We start from the raw sequence: 16,582 nt of genomic DNA, 5'->3' as shown, positions 1-16,582 counted from the left end.
TCAGCTCATTGTACAGTATAATAGTCAGGTTATTCAAGCATTCAGCTATATATAGTCTGTATCTAGTAACACTATGCAATAGTAACATTGAACATTCATATTCACCAAATACATTTCATAAGGGACTAACGTCTTAAATTTATAGTTAGTTTATGTTGAAAACCCCCATCTAAAGTCTGAAATTGGGAATGTATTGAATACGCTTTCGTGAATATGGCAATATGAACACTTGAAATAGTTGTAAGCTAGTTATCAAAGTTATTGAATTGTATCATACATGTAGATAACTTTTTTTTCTGGCGAATATGTATCTGTGCTTAACATTATTTATTTTACCTCCACAAACGAAGTTTAGGGGGGGTATATAGGAGTGAGCTTTTCGGTCTGTCTGTCGCATTAAGTGTCCGCTCTCTAATTCAAGTAGTTTTCATCCGATCTTCACCAAACTTAGTCAGATGTTGTATCTAGATGATGTCTAGGTCAAGTTCAAATATTGGTCATGCCGGGTCGAAAACTAGGTGACGGGGTCACTTAGTGCGTTTTAAACATTGAGCATGGTGTCCGCTCTCTAATTCAAGTAGTTTTCATCCAAGCTTCACCAAACTTGGTCAGAAGTTGTATCTAGATAATGTTTAGGCCAATTTTGAACATGGGCCATGCGGGTACAAAAACTAGGTCACAGGGTCACTGCGTTTTAAACATTGAGCATGGTGTCCGCTGTTTTTTGGGAAGACAACTTGCAAAATATTCTGTGTCAATGCGGCATGTGGGGGTATTTAAAATATAATTTTATTTTAAACTGATTAAATTGTATTGTTTGCATTTTATTAAATGTATGACATTTCTTCATCTCTATATTAAACAATGTTGATTTCTTCTCTCGTCTTTTGAATTAAAACACATAGTTGGAAAGTTATCTAGAACAACAGATAAAAACTGTTGAGATTTAGAGATGATTTGTTTGTCCACAAAGCTGCATTCTGTGATAAAAAAAAAAAAGTTTTGAGGATACTTTACAAACATACTGAATATACTTTGATGAAACTTATTATACTTAGTGCAAAGTGAGGAGTTAAGAATGATCCAATTTTGTTTAAACCTGCCCAGCCATAACCAAATGAGCCAAGCTCTGGGAAAATGGGGCTTAATGTATAAAGTGTCATCCAAGAATAGCATGTGTCAGAGACGACACTTTCCGTCTAAACTGATTTTTAGTATAGAAGAGAATTCCATTAAGGTGGAAAGTGTCGTCCCTGAATAGGCTAATCTGAGACAACATTTTCTGCCTAACCTGAATTTCAGTACAGAAGAGAATTCCAAAACGACTGAAAGTGTCGTCCCTGAACAGGCTAATCTGGGACGACACTTTCCGCCTAAACTGAATTTAAGTATAGAACAGAATTCCATAACGACGAAGAGCGTCGTCCCTGAACAGGCTAATCTGGGACGACACTTTCCGCCTTAACTGAGTTTCAGTATAGAAGAGAATTCAATAACGACGGAAAGTGTCGTGGCAGCACAGGCTAATCTGGGATCACATTGTACGCAATGCATAAGGCCCTGCTTTCCCAGAGTGTGCTTCTGTCATTATCGATATAGAAGCTATTTTCATATAGTTACAATTAACAGAATTTTAAACACATTTTTAATATAATATATTCATTAAAAATATCTACCTTTAAATTATCTAATCATCAATAAAAACACATTATGTTCATGTGTGCAATTTGTCTTATTTTTACAGTAATTGGTACTAAAGTATAGTCCCAGATTAGTGTGTGCAGTCTCACAAGGCTAATCTGGCTAAACTGGATTTTTGTCAAGAACAGACTTTCTTTAATAAAGAAATCCATAAAAGTGGAACATGGTGTCCCTGCACAGGCTATTACGGGACAACATTTTTTTGCAAATGCATGAAGCCCCATTTTCAGACAATGCAGATTGTGTATTATTGCTATAGAACCTTGTTCATATAGTTACAATTGACAGAACTTCACATACAATTTTATAATAAATTATTTATTAATACAAATATTAATACTCATCAATGAAAACAAATAAATTATGGTGATTTGTAAAAAATTCTTATCTTTAAAAGTGACTGGTATACAAGTAGAAAATACGATAGCAAAAACAATATTAGAAATATATATTGTTCAACTATAAAAATGCACAAATATCAACAATTCATTTTATTTGACATAACGCTTAGAGTGTTTAAATGTTAGCAGAAATTTACAATAGGGTTCAATTGAAACAATAAATAATAAATACTGTGGAAGTCAAATAACATATCTGTCTTACTACTATCATTTCAATTAATAGTGAACACACATGATCTTTTATTATGTTAATAAAGTATATTCCCTTTCAATCTAAGAATGGCTGTGGTAAACATGAGTTGATTTCAAGTCTCCCTACAGAGCTTGCAATAGACTAGATGATGCATTGAAGATCTTGTGTCTCTGTTCCAGTTCATCCAATAGTGCTGATGTTGCAGTTTTGGGCATGCAGCTTAAAACAGTCCTGATGTCCTTAAGTGGTCTCCTTCATGTTCAGCTACTATAAGATGAATGTTTAAATTAAAAGAGGGATTTAAAGGGTTGTATTTATTTGGGTTCTCATCTTTTGGGGGAATGGGTGAGGAAATGGGAATTCTGTATTGATGAATATGAGCCACTCTCTGGGAAACAAGGGCTTAATGCATGAAGTGTCGTCCCAGATTAGCCTGTTTCATCTGCACAGGCTATTCAGGGACAGCTAGCCATTGTTATGGGTTTTTTTTGTTTAAGGGAAGTCTCCTTAACAAAAATTCAGTCTAGGGAGAAAGAGTGGTTGTGAACTGCAGAGGCTAATCTGGGAAGACACTACACACATGCATTAAACCCTGTTTTCCTAGAATGAAGTTCATATGCATATCTGCTTTGTCTGCTTTGAGTTTAAGGGCATATAACTCGTGTAAATAAGCAGATCACTGGGTAAGGATAGAGGGTTTTCATGGTGATGACCTAGTTTCAACTGACTGCAACAAACACCATTTAATTAGACAGACCAACTAACCATCCAATAGAGTGAATCCAATATACTCCCTCCCTATAATAATCTAGAGCCTTACTGTGGGAAACCGAGTTTGATGTATTTTTACTAGATTGGCTTGTGGAGTCCGCACAAGCTAATAAGGGAAGACACTTTCCGTTTTTATGGAATGAATAGTTCTAAACGAATATCCAATATAGGCAGTTTTTCCAGTTTAGCCTTTGCAGACTGCACAGGCTAATCTGGGGTCACACTTTTCGCACATCCATTAGCCAAGTTTTCCCAGAACAAACCTAACCGACCAACAAACTGAATTACAGAGTAATTCCAATATAGTCCTTCCTTACTGGGGTATAATAGTCTTACATGTTTGCGGCTATGGCTTGTTGCACCCAGAGAAGCACCATGGCAACGCTCCGTCTGCCCTCCAAGAGTGCCTTAGGGTAGTCTGTGAGGGGCCTTGGGTCATCCACATCTGCCTAGATATCTGGACATTTGCAGGCAAATAATGTTACAACAAAACAACCAGTTTACCTCAGTGAATGGTGTCATGTCATTATTGCAGTCGTCATGACATTTTACCAAAATAACAGCTGTGCTTAATTTCCAATTGCTTGGTACAGCAAACATTTAAACCTATACACCATCACTTATCAGTAATTCATTGAAATGTTATCGTGATGGCTAAGAGATAAAAAGTGCATTACTTCGTTTTATTATTGTGAAGAAGTAAGTCTAATGTCGGTTTTATCTTGTCCAACTTAGTGGAAATCAACCATATTCTAAACAATCAACAACCAGATAACAAAACTGGAGAAGTTTGCACTTCGTAATATTTTGCATAATCAATATTTAATAGTCGGTTGTTTTTATTCTTGCCACTTGTGTTATGACTTCTAACAGTTGGCATTAAAGAGAAACTTAAAATGCAGCTTATATTCGTGTTTACATTTGGTCTTTTTGTAAGCATGAATATTCTAAAGAGATATTCAAACATGACGGAGTAACCAATCCGGGATCTCAACTGCTCAACGTTGTATTGTCCTTTTGCCTATTAACAACATTCTTGTGAAAGGCATAAACATATAATTATTTAATTATTAATCAAATAATCAATAAACTTGTACACAAGTGTTAAAAATTATGATAGTTGTATTTTGCACTTTCAAGCAAGCATTTAGCTATATAATTCTTCATAAAAAATAGTCTGCGAAATTTCTTATCGGGATGACCTCTTTACACCACTAAAAAAATTCGCAGCGAGTAAAGTCGAGATATAAATCGAATTTAATATGAAATAAACACTAATCACTTTATTACTGGTATGTCTGGAAAGTGATCGTCATTTAGAAATTAAACAAAAGTTTTTAAAATATAAAACGCGAAAATTACCTGGCTCGGCATTGACGTCGCCATCTTGACTATCGCGTGATTACCCCTTCTGTAAACGCTTTCTCTTAATTTTAATAATATGCGACGTTGATAATGCATTTGAAATCCCAATATAAATAACCATAATAAATACAAAATCATTGTCTTCTCAACAGCTCAACGTTCGTAAAACTTTAAATTCAAACGAGAAAATAACAGCAAAGTTCAGTACCGATATATTGGTCGATGTCCGCCCGTATGGTCACGAGAAGTAGAGGGGACAGTCTGCGCATGGGCGGTGTCCAGTGGTGTAGACGTCATTTAAAACGTCATCATCGCAGGACAACACGTCATCAAGCTCCGGTGATTCCGTTATTTGCTGCAGTAAAAATTCATGGTGATCTGAATGTTTGCTAAAAAGTGTGCTAGCATGTAGATAAACAATTTAGCATCGTTCTGGGAAAGCTGGTCTTAATGCATGTGCGAAAAGTGCCGTCCCATGTTAGCATGTGTTGTCCGCAGAAGCCGGTCAGGTTAGTATAAAATATCATCTAAACAAAACTCCAGTTAAGGCCAAATTAAGTGCATTAAGGCCAGTTTACCCAGAACAAAACTTAATGCAAGTGACTCAACCCCCACCTAAAATCAGATATCCAAGTGACTCAACCCCCACCTAAGGTAAGATATCCAAGTGACTCAACCCCCACCTAAGGTAAGATATCCAAGTGACTCAACCCTAACCTAAAGTTAGATATCCAAGTGAATCAACTCCCACCTAAGGTAAGATATCCAAAAGCGTGGCACACCAATATCCGGCCATGCAGTTTCTCAAGACGACCGAGCAGTAAGTCGACTGAGGTACCGACTGTCGTCTGCAGTACTGTCCGTGACAGCGGGTCGAATGAGCGCCAAAGCATGGCTTCGTCAAACGACAGCTGATCTAAATTGGAAAAAATGTCAGTATAGCGCTATACAAAATAATTTATTGAAAAAACCTAGCTTTGTAATTTTTGGTTTGCATCAAACGTTCAAATTTCTACTCACTTCGAACTTGTCGACTAATATGAACCTGATTTAAGACTCTTTTGACAGGACGTTTATAACTTAGTTTCGCCCATGAGATTGGTTAGCAAAAGAAAATAACGAATTCCCTCTTAATTCAATTATGATATACTGACTTACTTGACCTTTAGTGTAAGATTGCAGATACAACTAGCATTAATGATGATTCATCTTTCAAAAACAATGTTCTGTATTGGTCCGATTTAGTCTCTTCTTTGTAACTTCTTTGCTCGTTGTATTAAAATTTCGTTCAATTATTTTCGTCATTTACCAGTTGTTGAACCTTTTCAGAGCTGCGTGCACTAACCTTTAAGAACAGCGGTGTCGGGTACTTCCTGAATGTTCTCAGCAGGAGGTCCATCTGGGGCGGGGTTAACTTCCGGTTCCGTGTCTTCGCCCACGACGACACTATGCTGTGCGCGTCCGTCTGACCTAGTTCCGGAACCTGTATAAACCTTTCCTCCTCAGAAAATAATTTCTAAAAAAGATGAAACAAATTAATTACAAAAGAATAATAAAATATTTTGCGTTATCAGCATTATTTCAAAAACGTACGCGGCCGTTTATGTGTTTTTTTACGTAGTAGATCTACACATTTTAGATGTCGTTTGGTATTTTTAAAAAAGTAATATATTTATCAAATACAAATCAAATAAAACAATGTAGTAAACCACAAGACCGCATAAACAAATTACTAAATAATAAAAATAATAATAACTGTTAATAGACAATTTATTTGGTCTTGTCATCTCTATAACACTATTGACAATTGAGTATTAATGTAGGTTTGTGTGTTGCCCTTCATCACTCATAACAAGGTTAATGTACAGCCGTGAGTACAAGTATGAATAAGAATTCGCCCCTACATTGTATTTTATCTCTATACGAGTACACTAGTTGCCTTTTGAAAGCGCCGCTACCTTGAGGACCAGAAACGCCTCATATGTCTCCTCCGGAAGTGAGGACACGATGACTTTGCAGTAAGGCGATAGGGAAGCCGGAAGCCACATGAAACAGCGACCATTGTGCGAGGTGTCCATCTGGTCAAGCGAGTCTTAGAAGACCACGAGTGAACACTCTGTCGTGCCTTGCTTTGAGAGCAGATTCAACTGGACTTTTAGGAGGTCAACGGTCTGAAAAAGAGAAACTATTGTTCAGAATCCACTTGACAAATAATCTTTGCATGAAGCAATAAAAGTAAGGAGGTTTTTTAAAGAACATATTATGGTACCTAATATACATATGAGTCACGCCCTGGGAAAACTGGGCTTAATGCATGTGCTAGTAGCATGTGAAGTCCGTTCAGGCTAATCAGGGACGACATTTTTTGTTTGAACTGGATTTTGATGTGAACGAGACGTCATTTAAACGAAAAAAATTCATTAAAACAGGCGCAGGCTAACATGGAAAGAAGCAGGCATTAAACCCCTTTTCCCACAACGAGGCTCATATGTATCTTGAAAGTAAAACACCTTGGACTGGCAGTATACAATATTTAGGACGTTACGACCAGATTTAAAATGTAAGCATGATTATGACAACGAAGTAAAATCTGAAGCAAAAAAAAACGAGCAAGAAAAAGAATAAAACAATAAGAAAAGGGTGAGTTGTTATGATTATGATGATGATGATGATTATGATGATGATGATGATGATGGACACGACGACAACGACGATAATGATGATAATGATGATGATCATGATGATGTCGATGATGTTGATGAAGAATATTATGACGAGGATAATGATGGAGACGGTCATGATAATGACGCATGTATCAGATCGGTTCGTGGGCTTTCATTCCCCAGCATACTCAGTTGATGCACCATACTCTCTTGAAGAGGCAGAACGGAACAACTCTCCACAGTTGTACTGAGAAACCTGCGGCCCAGGGAAATATGCGTCATGTGAAGTGTGTTCACGTTTCAGATTCATAACAATAATGGAGCCTTGCTCTGAAAAACTGGGCTTAATGCATGAGCGTACAGTGTAGGCACAGATTGCATGTGTGTGAAGTGTAGGCCCAGATTGCATGTGCATACAGTGTAGGATTGCATGTGCGTACAGTGTATACCCAGATTGCATGTGCGTACAGTGTAAGATTGCATATGCGTACAGTTTAGGCCCAGATTATATGTGCGTACAGTGTAAGATTGCATGTGCGTACAGTGTAAGATTGCATGTGCGTACAGTGTAAGATTGCATGTGCGTACAGTGTAGGCCCAGATTGCATGTGCTTAAAGTATAATATTGCATGTGCGTAAAGTGTAAGATTACATGTGCGTAAAGTGTAGGCACAGCTTTACCTGTTTGGACTGCTCAGGCTAATCAGGAACGACACTTTCTGCGTTTTCTGGAATATTTCGTTTAAATGAAAATTGTAAACAAAAATATGCTCTTAGCACAGGCTAATTTGGAATAAAACTGTACCCACATGCATTAAGCCCTGTTTTCCCAGAGCGAGGCTAATGTCTTAAGTCATTGATAAATTGCACATGTTTTGTCTTTGTTTCATGTTAAAGAATAATAATTGGATATTAATGTCACAATACAGGGAATACCTTTCACAAGTAGCCACCAATTGAGTGCACTCTACAACTTCTTATTAGGATAAACATTTGTGCCAATTTATTTCCGATTACCGCTATGTCTTGGACAGTTGGGAGATCCTTTATTGACCCCCCCCCCCAAAAAAAAAAATAAATAAAAAAAACAAAGAAATCAAACTGGAGCATACAGATTTGAATACTATAGAGTATTACACAATTCGGTAAACTAGTGACAGTGAAATTGCTCATGATTCTTCAAATTAATAGCGTTGGAATGTTAAAATGATACAAAATATGCGCGCACACCTCCAGCGTCTCGGTACGTCAATGGAACTCCGCGCACCTGGCCTGGCACAACCTGATGTGCTGCAGACATTCCTCGGTGAGTCAGTCATACAGGAGCTTCCGATTCCGACTAGCTTGCGTCACCTGGGATATCATCTTTTCCGTGAAGTCCTTGCAGAGGAGCGCCAGGTACTTTCGGTGCTCTTCGCTGGTATTCGGCTCGATACCTACGGCGAAAACCGGATGTGCTTAATACATAACACGTTATATGTTTATTTAGTAACATTTGAACATAAATATAAAACTCAAGCAATCGTGGAATTTTAATTGGTAAAGAATTAATTTTCTTGACATTAATTTCATTGCATTGAAGATGTTCGTGTTTATTAGCAATAATTGCTTACTCGTCCGTATATACTAATCAAATTGTGGAAAACACTGTAACTGTTATTGTTATTAACAAGGTGTACGCATAAAGCGTGTGATTGTCTGCAAGTGGAAAAGAGCGTCCGTAGCTGCTTCCATGCGGTTGTGTGAGAAATAGGGGCTATTGACGTCTAAACTCGAGCGTCACTGTAATTGAGTTTTAACCCTTTCCCGCTCAGAAAAAGAGTAAAAAAGGGTTAAGCGCATGTATGGACGACCAGCCTTTGTGCTACCGACATACCTTCCCGGTCGACCCAGTGCCCTTTGTAGTGGAAGATCTATTCGGAATGAGCCCCGCTTTATCCGTTGCTCATTGAGTTCCCGCAACATCCGAGCCTTATCCACTTTCTCCTGCGCAGCCCGGCACTCTGCAATACATCTGAACGTATAATAACGTGCCAACACACACTGTACGTGAGCACATGACTATATGTGAAATAATGAACAGTGTGAAAACACACACTACGTGAGCACGTGACTATATGTGACTGTATAAAATGCGTTACTTTAACTACCGAACCAATTATTTATAGCCAGTAAGATGAATATATCGCATTGGAATGCCTTTAAATGCATGCGAATAATCTATATGACGTGTATGCATTTGTACTTGTATATTGTAACGATTGTAAATAAAAGTGTTTAAAAAACGGAAGAAAAAATAACAAACAAACAAACAAAATAACATCTTTATTTACCATACCCTTGAACGAAGACTGGACTTTATTCAGCAAGACTGTATGACCCGCGTCATGCTACTGCATTATGTGAGGACCCGGAATGTGTCCCAGCACTCCTACCTTATTAAATTTGATTGACAAGTCAGGACAAATTTTGAATTATGGACGCAATTTCCAGCTATTTAGTTCTTATTTAAACATTGTCAATTTTGGTGTAGTATTGTGATGTGGGGGTAAGCCGGAGTGCCGTGAGGAATGTCCGGTATGGTGAACACCAACCAAACACACATGTCATCGGGAACGGGGATTGAACTCGGGTCGCCCAGGTGAGAAGTGGTGTATTAACAACTGCGCTAACCGGACAGCCTGATTTTTATTTTTATATTCTGGATAAAGTCAACTAATCACAGCTGTCCTTAAAGTATGTAGCCGATTTTGATAAATCTTCATTGTTTTAAACACCAGTTGGCCTGTGCAGTATGCACGTGCTATTTAGGAGCGACATTTTCCGCCTAAAATTCCATAAAAGCGGAAAGTGTCGTCCTTAATTAGCTTGTGGGCACTACACAGGCAAAGCTGGGAGGAAACTTCACGCGCATGCATTAAGCCCAGTTTTTCCAAGATCGAGGCTCATTAGAACAAAACCGATTGGGCGCAATGACCATGGTCCGGAAGTACGTATCACGAAGCTGGGCCCAGTGGAGAGCTGCTGATACAGCCCGAGTTTCTTGAGACAGAGGTTAGTCCCCGTGTGGTCATCCGTGGCCTCGTCTCGGACACCCCAACGCATGTCCACTACCTGCCAGACATAGCTAGCAGACGTTGTTTCCGCGCCTGGGGCTGCATTATGTGAGGACCTGGAGTGTGCCTTACCAATCCTACTTAATGTACTTACTACAATCATGAAATATAGCTTCGACTTTCCATACAATTAGTTATAGTTACAGATTTTCCATTATGGTCTGGTATTCTGTGGGGGCGTAATACCCTGCGGAAACCTCACCTGTCCGGTATGGTGACCACCAGACAAACTAACATGCTTCCGGGAACGGGTATTTAACCCTGGTCGTCTATGAACGAAGAGCGTGTACTATCCACTGTGCTAAACTGACATACACCACAGCATAAAAAACCCGAGCTAGCTTTTATAGCGACGCGGAAACACGTCTACATTGGAACTGAAAGGTCCAGGGCACGATCCCCATTGAAGCCGAGGATTGTTATAGCTGGATTACATTCGGGTCAATTTATATACCGGAATTGACAAATAATGTTGAATATTATGTTCATCATTAGATGTTGCATTTTTCTAACATAGCATTATATACACTATCAGTTTATACACTTTAAAATAAAACAGTCATTGAAGATGACTAAGACCCACGCAATGGCTCATTTCAGCCAGGTGCAAAACTTGCGTATTGAGCAGTGAAATTAACATCTTTTTTCGTTCGCTATTTTAAATTGTTGAGACATAAAGACAAAAACGATTCGCTTTTATATATAAAATTAATTGCCTTATTTCAAGGGCACATAAAACTTCAAAAAAATATTGTGACAAACACAAATCATGACTTTTTTCATGAATACGTTGATTTCTAAAACAAAATTCTTGCTTTTCTACAAAGTATAAACTACACTATTATTACATTTTATTTTGATATACAGAAAACTGATAGACTTCGACATGCATTACAAATAAATAATGATGTAATGATCTAAATCCTAAATTTGGCTAAGTTTAAGTGCAAAAACCCTAAAAAAAATATCGCCCATACACGAAATTAACGTCTGACACATTGCGTAAACAATTAAGAAATAGTAAACCCCACTGAGGTCCCTACAGTATGGCATTATAGTGACCAGCCAGGCAGCCAAAAACCGTATATGGACCGAAGCCGTAGGCTGAGGTCCATACAGTTTTTGGCTGCCTGACTGGTCACTATAATGCCATTGGGACCGAAGTGGAGTTTACTATTTCTTATATTGCACCGAAGAGTGACCCGTGTATCATTGTACAGTGTTGTACCGGCTTTCCGTACTTTTATTTTTCATGCAACTGAATGCGCAAACGATGACGTATATTGTCTGACGTAGTTTCTCTGACGAAACATTCCAGTTGAAGCAAAATTTTCTGGATGTTAAGGACATGTCGCGCGTGGTGTGTTTTTTAACAGTTAGTTATTTGTTTAAGGCATCGAACGAATGCAAAACGTATTTCGGATTGTGTGTTTATCATACATAATGTAAACTTCGATAGGAATACAATAAAATAGTGTGATTTAAAATAAGTTTCAATAAAGGGATGGAAGAATAGAAAATGGAATTGAATATCGTTTCGACTTTATTGTTATAAACATTGGATTAACGTTGGTATTTAGGTAAGCGTGTCGTGTATTATAAACTAAGTTTTTTTTTACTCCTGTTAAAGCTGAAATAGTGTCAATGCTGTTCAATAAAGCGCTTCAACACAGTGAACATTTAGTGCTTCAACACAGTGAACATTTAGTGGTGTGTAACCCCGAACGGTCATATACAAAAATTAGTGACCGGTCCATATTCTCTTAGGATTCTCTATCGCATTTTACAGACTGAAACCGGCCATATAGATATATAAGGACCAATATCTCTGAGGCGTAATATTATATCTTAAAAGTTTCATGTTTATTGGAAGAAACCTGAAAAGCTATATAATTCGCGACACAACGTACACATGTGCATTATCACAGAACATCATGAGCAGCGATGCAGACCAACCAAGCGACCGACCAATTATTCAACCGACTCGGTTTGGTTATAATAATGCAATTATGGAATTTTGCAGAGTATAGACCCGGAATCATATCGACGTAACCTGAAGTCCTGTCTCGTTATTCAATTTAGTAGCTCGACGTCCATTAACAAATAAAGGCAGGCCCGAAGACATAGCTCCTGCACGTTATGCATATTGATGTACAATATTTAAACACTGTAGTGCTCGAGGTCAGAGTTTAACAACATTCTAATATAATTAATTTACTGTTCCAAATCAATCAATCTATTAATAGCAAATCATATAGCCAGAAAGCTTGATGAAAATTATATCATTTTTCATTTTATTTTCAATTGATTAAATTTTGTCTGGAGTCATACTGAAAACCTTAAGCTCGGTCAACCGACACGTTACATCATATACAAACAGTATATATTCTAATCATGTAGCACACCAAGACAAAGACATTTCCGTGAAGAAACAAACACATTTAAATTTGCCTTTTTATTAGATGAAAATGTTTGCGGGTTTTCAGAATGAGCAAGACTTGCCTGAAATTCGAATCCGAATTCTTGGTGGCAATGTTCTTTGATTTTCGGGTACGCCTCACTCATTAAAATGTTCCGTTCGTGCTTAGTGTCTGAAATTTGATATTGAAAGGGTTTGTGGATTTTTAACATGTTATTTAATCTTTCTACTTTTCAGATTATCAACTTAAATCTTTTAAGTGAAGCCATTGAGTGAGACGCTTTAATCGTACAAAGATCTGTGAAGCAGTCCCTTTGATTTGTGTGTTTAACGTGATATTAAAATGCTTGTATAATCTTTCATGTGCATCTGACAATTAAACGAACTGCTAAGACAATAACTGCTTTTTGTGTGCTTGAATAACCGTGCTTTGTTCCATGTATAAAACTTGCGTACAAATAGTATTGCAAGTTTCGTAATATTGCATTGTCTAACGGTGTTAAAATGTTCAGTGTACGTCTTTTTAAAAAGTCAAAGTTTTAAGTTTCAAGAATGTATTTGTGCAAACGTTTCTCTTCCGCTGCTCAAATTTCTTGGTACTGCATTTACTCATGCATACGTTTCCAGATCTAACTCCACCGGTACTACGGCAACTCACCATAAGTTCCCAGGTTCAACGTCCCCGGTACTGCGGCTACTCATCATACGTTCTCAGGTTCAGCTCCTTCGGTACTGCGGCTACTCAATTTCAACTCCCCCGGTAATGCGGCTACTCAGTTTCAAATCCTCAGGTACTGCGGCTGCTCGCTATACGTTCCCAAATTCAACTCCCCCGGTACTGTGGCTACTCACTCAATTCCCCCGGTACTGCGCCTACTCACCATACGTTCCCATGTTCAACTGCCACGTTACTGCGGCTACTCCCCGTCCGTTAACATCTTCAACTGCCCCGGTACTGCGGCTATTCACCATACGTCTCCAAATTCAACTACCCCCGGTACTGCGGCAACTCATCATATTTTCCCATGATCAACTCCACCAGTACTGTGGCTACGTTCCCATGTTCAACTCCCCAGTACTGTGGCTACTCAGGTTCAACTCCCTCGGTACTGCGACTATTCACCATACGTTTCCAGGTTCAACTTCCCCGGTACCGCGGCTATTCATGTTCAACTTCCCGGTACTCCGGCTACTCAGGTTCAACTGCACAGGTACTGCGGCTACCCACGACTCCCCCAGGTACTGCGCTGTTCAACTCCCCTGTTACTACGCAACTTAATCAAGATTCAACACTCCCGGAACTGCGGCTTCTTTATTCAGGTTCAACTACTAAGGTCCAACTCCCCGGTACTGCGGCTACTAACATCTCCCCCGGTACTGCGCCGTTAAACTTCCCGGTAATGAGGCAACCTACTCCAGTTTCAGCTCCCCCGGTACTCCGGCATTCCCCCGGTACTGTGGCTACCACATCCCAGCTCCCCCGGTACTGTGGCACATGTACCCATGTTTAACACCCCGATACTGCGGCATACGTACCCAGGTTCAACTTCCCTTTTACTGCGGCTACTACGTTCCCATGTTCAACTCCCCCGGTACTTCGGCATACGTTCCCATGTTCAACTTCCCCGGTACTGTGGCTACTCATCATACGTTCCCAGGTTAAACTCTCCCAGTACTGCGGCTACTCTCGATACGTTTCCAGGTTCAACTCCCCCTGGTACTGCGGCTACTCACCATACGTTCTCAGGTCGACTACCCCGGTACTGCTGCATATGTTCTCAAGTTCAACTTCCCGGTACTGCGGCTATCACCACTGCTCCGAAACAGCGGCGACTCACTCAACTCCCCCGGTACTGCGGTTATTCATCTCCCTCGGTACTGCGGCTAATACAACTCAAACGGTACCACGGCTACTCACTCAACTCTCCGTTACTGCGGCTACTCACTCAATTCCCCCGGTACTGCGGCTACTCAACTCCCTCGGTACTGCGGCTACTCAACTCCCTCGGTACTGCGGCTACTCAACTCCCTCGGTACTGCGGCTACTCAACTCTATCGGTACTGCGGATACTCAACTCCGGCTACACTTAACTCCCCCGGTACTGCAGATACTCAACTCCCCCGGTACTGCGGCTATCAACTCCCTCGGTACTGCGGCTACTCACAACTTCCCCGGAACTGCGGATACTCAACTCCGCCGATACTATGGCCACACATAACTCAGCCGGTACTACAGATACTCAACTCCCCCGGTACTGCGGCTTCTAACTCGTGAACGTGCTGCTTGTGAAGATGCGCACGATCTTGGCGAAGGCGGGCACTCCTGATCCGTGTTTCCCCGGAGAGCGTTTCTAAAATATTTCGCAGGATCCTGGATAAGACAGGGCCCTAAATTAAAGCGGTAAATTATACTATAAAGTACCAAGTAACTAATTATGGGCTTCGCTGAGGAAAACGGGGCTCAATGCATGTGCGTAAAGTGTCGTTTCAGATTGGTCTTTCAGCACTAATCAGGGACGACACTTTCCGCCTAGATTGGATTTCGTTTAGAATAGACTTCATTGAAACGATGAAGTGCACAGGCTTATCTGCAACGACATTTAGAGCAATGCATTAAGCCCCGTTTTCCCAAACAGCGGCTCACATGTTATTATGTACATATATAAGTATGTGCTTTTGTAACATGCCAATTATGTAATATGACTTTTATTTTCTTGTCTTTTTTTACATGACAACCACTGTGTTATTTAATAATTATCATAGTAAATTACAATCATATATAATAGTAAAAATGAACACACCGACATCAATTTTGATTCCATCGTTGTCTTCCTTCGTGTAGTTTTGGACGGTGCAATTGTCGGCGTTAGCTCACTGCGTGTTGCAGTTGGCTTGGGATAGCAACAAAATCGGAACCCATATTTGTATCCTCGGTGACGTCACATGTAAAAGTTGTACGAAAGAAACCAAGTTTGCTGGTATATTTATATTAAATGTGAATCTTTAAACAGCTTAATTACATATAATAATAGTAATTAATATTAATAAAAACTTAAGTAACTACTGTTATACCATCTTTTTGTCACACAAACCAAGGTTATGGTTTTGCCTGCGTTTCCTTTCATGAATGATTGACTTTTTATTCACGAGATGATTTGAAAGATCACAAAAATAAGCAGTCAGGTACAGAGCTACGCTCTCCGATATAAAGTTACTCGATTCTTGACAGTTATCTTGACAGTAATCAATGCGCGAATGTGCAGGCTGGTCTGCAGCTTCACTGTTAACAGATGGCATAATACCATTTGTTGCATGACGCGGGTCTAATGATGTCAATATAATCACTTAATGGTATGTATGTTTGTTCGTTTTGTATCGATATGCACGATATAAATAATAACTTGTGACGATGGTGATTGTGGAGGTGGTGGTGATAATGACGATGAAGATAATGATAAGTGTTATGGTTATGGTGTTCCTGTTGTTGAGGAGAATGATGCTAACTATTACGACTGAATCAAGGATGATGATTGATTGTTGGTACCATTTATAATGACTGATAGCAAGACTTTCATAATACGGACGATGTACCGCCCAGGGAGCTTCTATATTGTCAATACAAGTATGTTAATTTGGCTCGCGGCTAATCCGTATTTGCACTCATTTAAAAGTGTAAATATTCACCCTTCTCACACCACTGTGGAAGACTGATGATGTAAATTTTAATACATATATTTTGTTAATAAAATTGTTTATCAAATATGGTTTCACAACGCCGGGCAATATTGACAGTATCTACCCCAATTATTGAGCATATCTGTAATTGTAAAGTCGATAGCGTATTTTATATACGAGAGGCGCCCTTATTATATTTGAGTAAAGTCTTTATACCGTTTAGACAGTGCCGCGTGAAAAAATAAACCCGTGACAATATCTTTTAATATAGCATGTAC

General features: G+C 39.2%; 1 long non-coding RNA gene across 1 annotated transcript; it reads right to left on the bottom strand.

Moving 5' to 3' along the window:
- Positions 1–2,080: 2,080 nt before the first annotated feature.
- On the bottom strand, positions 2,081–4,706 carry LOC127863587 (uncharacterized). The gene is made up of 3 exons (XR_008041105.1): positions 4,640–4,706; positions 3,403–3,523; positions 2,081–2,562 (listed from the first exon to the last, which is right to left on the bottom strand). It is a non-coding gene; the product is annotated as an uncharacterized LOC127863587 (long non-coding RNA).
- Positions 4,707–16,582: the final 11,876 nt, after the last annotated feature.

This window comes from Dreissena polymorpha, unplaced genomic scaffold (assembly GCF_020536995.1).
Source record: "Dreissena polymorpha isolate Duluth1 unplaced genomic scaffold, UMN_Dpol_1.0 chrUn017, whole genome shotgun sequence".
NCBI classification, from domain to species: Eukaryota; Metazoa; Mollusca; class Bivalvia; order Myida; family Dreissenidae; genus Dreissena; species Dreissena polymorpha.
The sequence above is the reverse complement of the archived record's forward strand: the minus strand, read 5'-3'. Positions and strand labels throughout refer to the sequence as shown.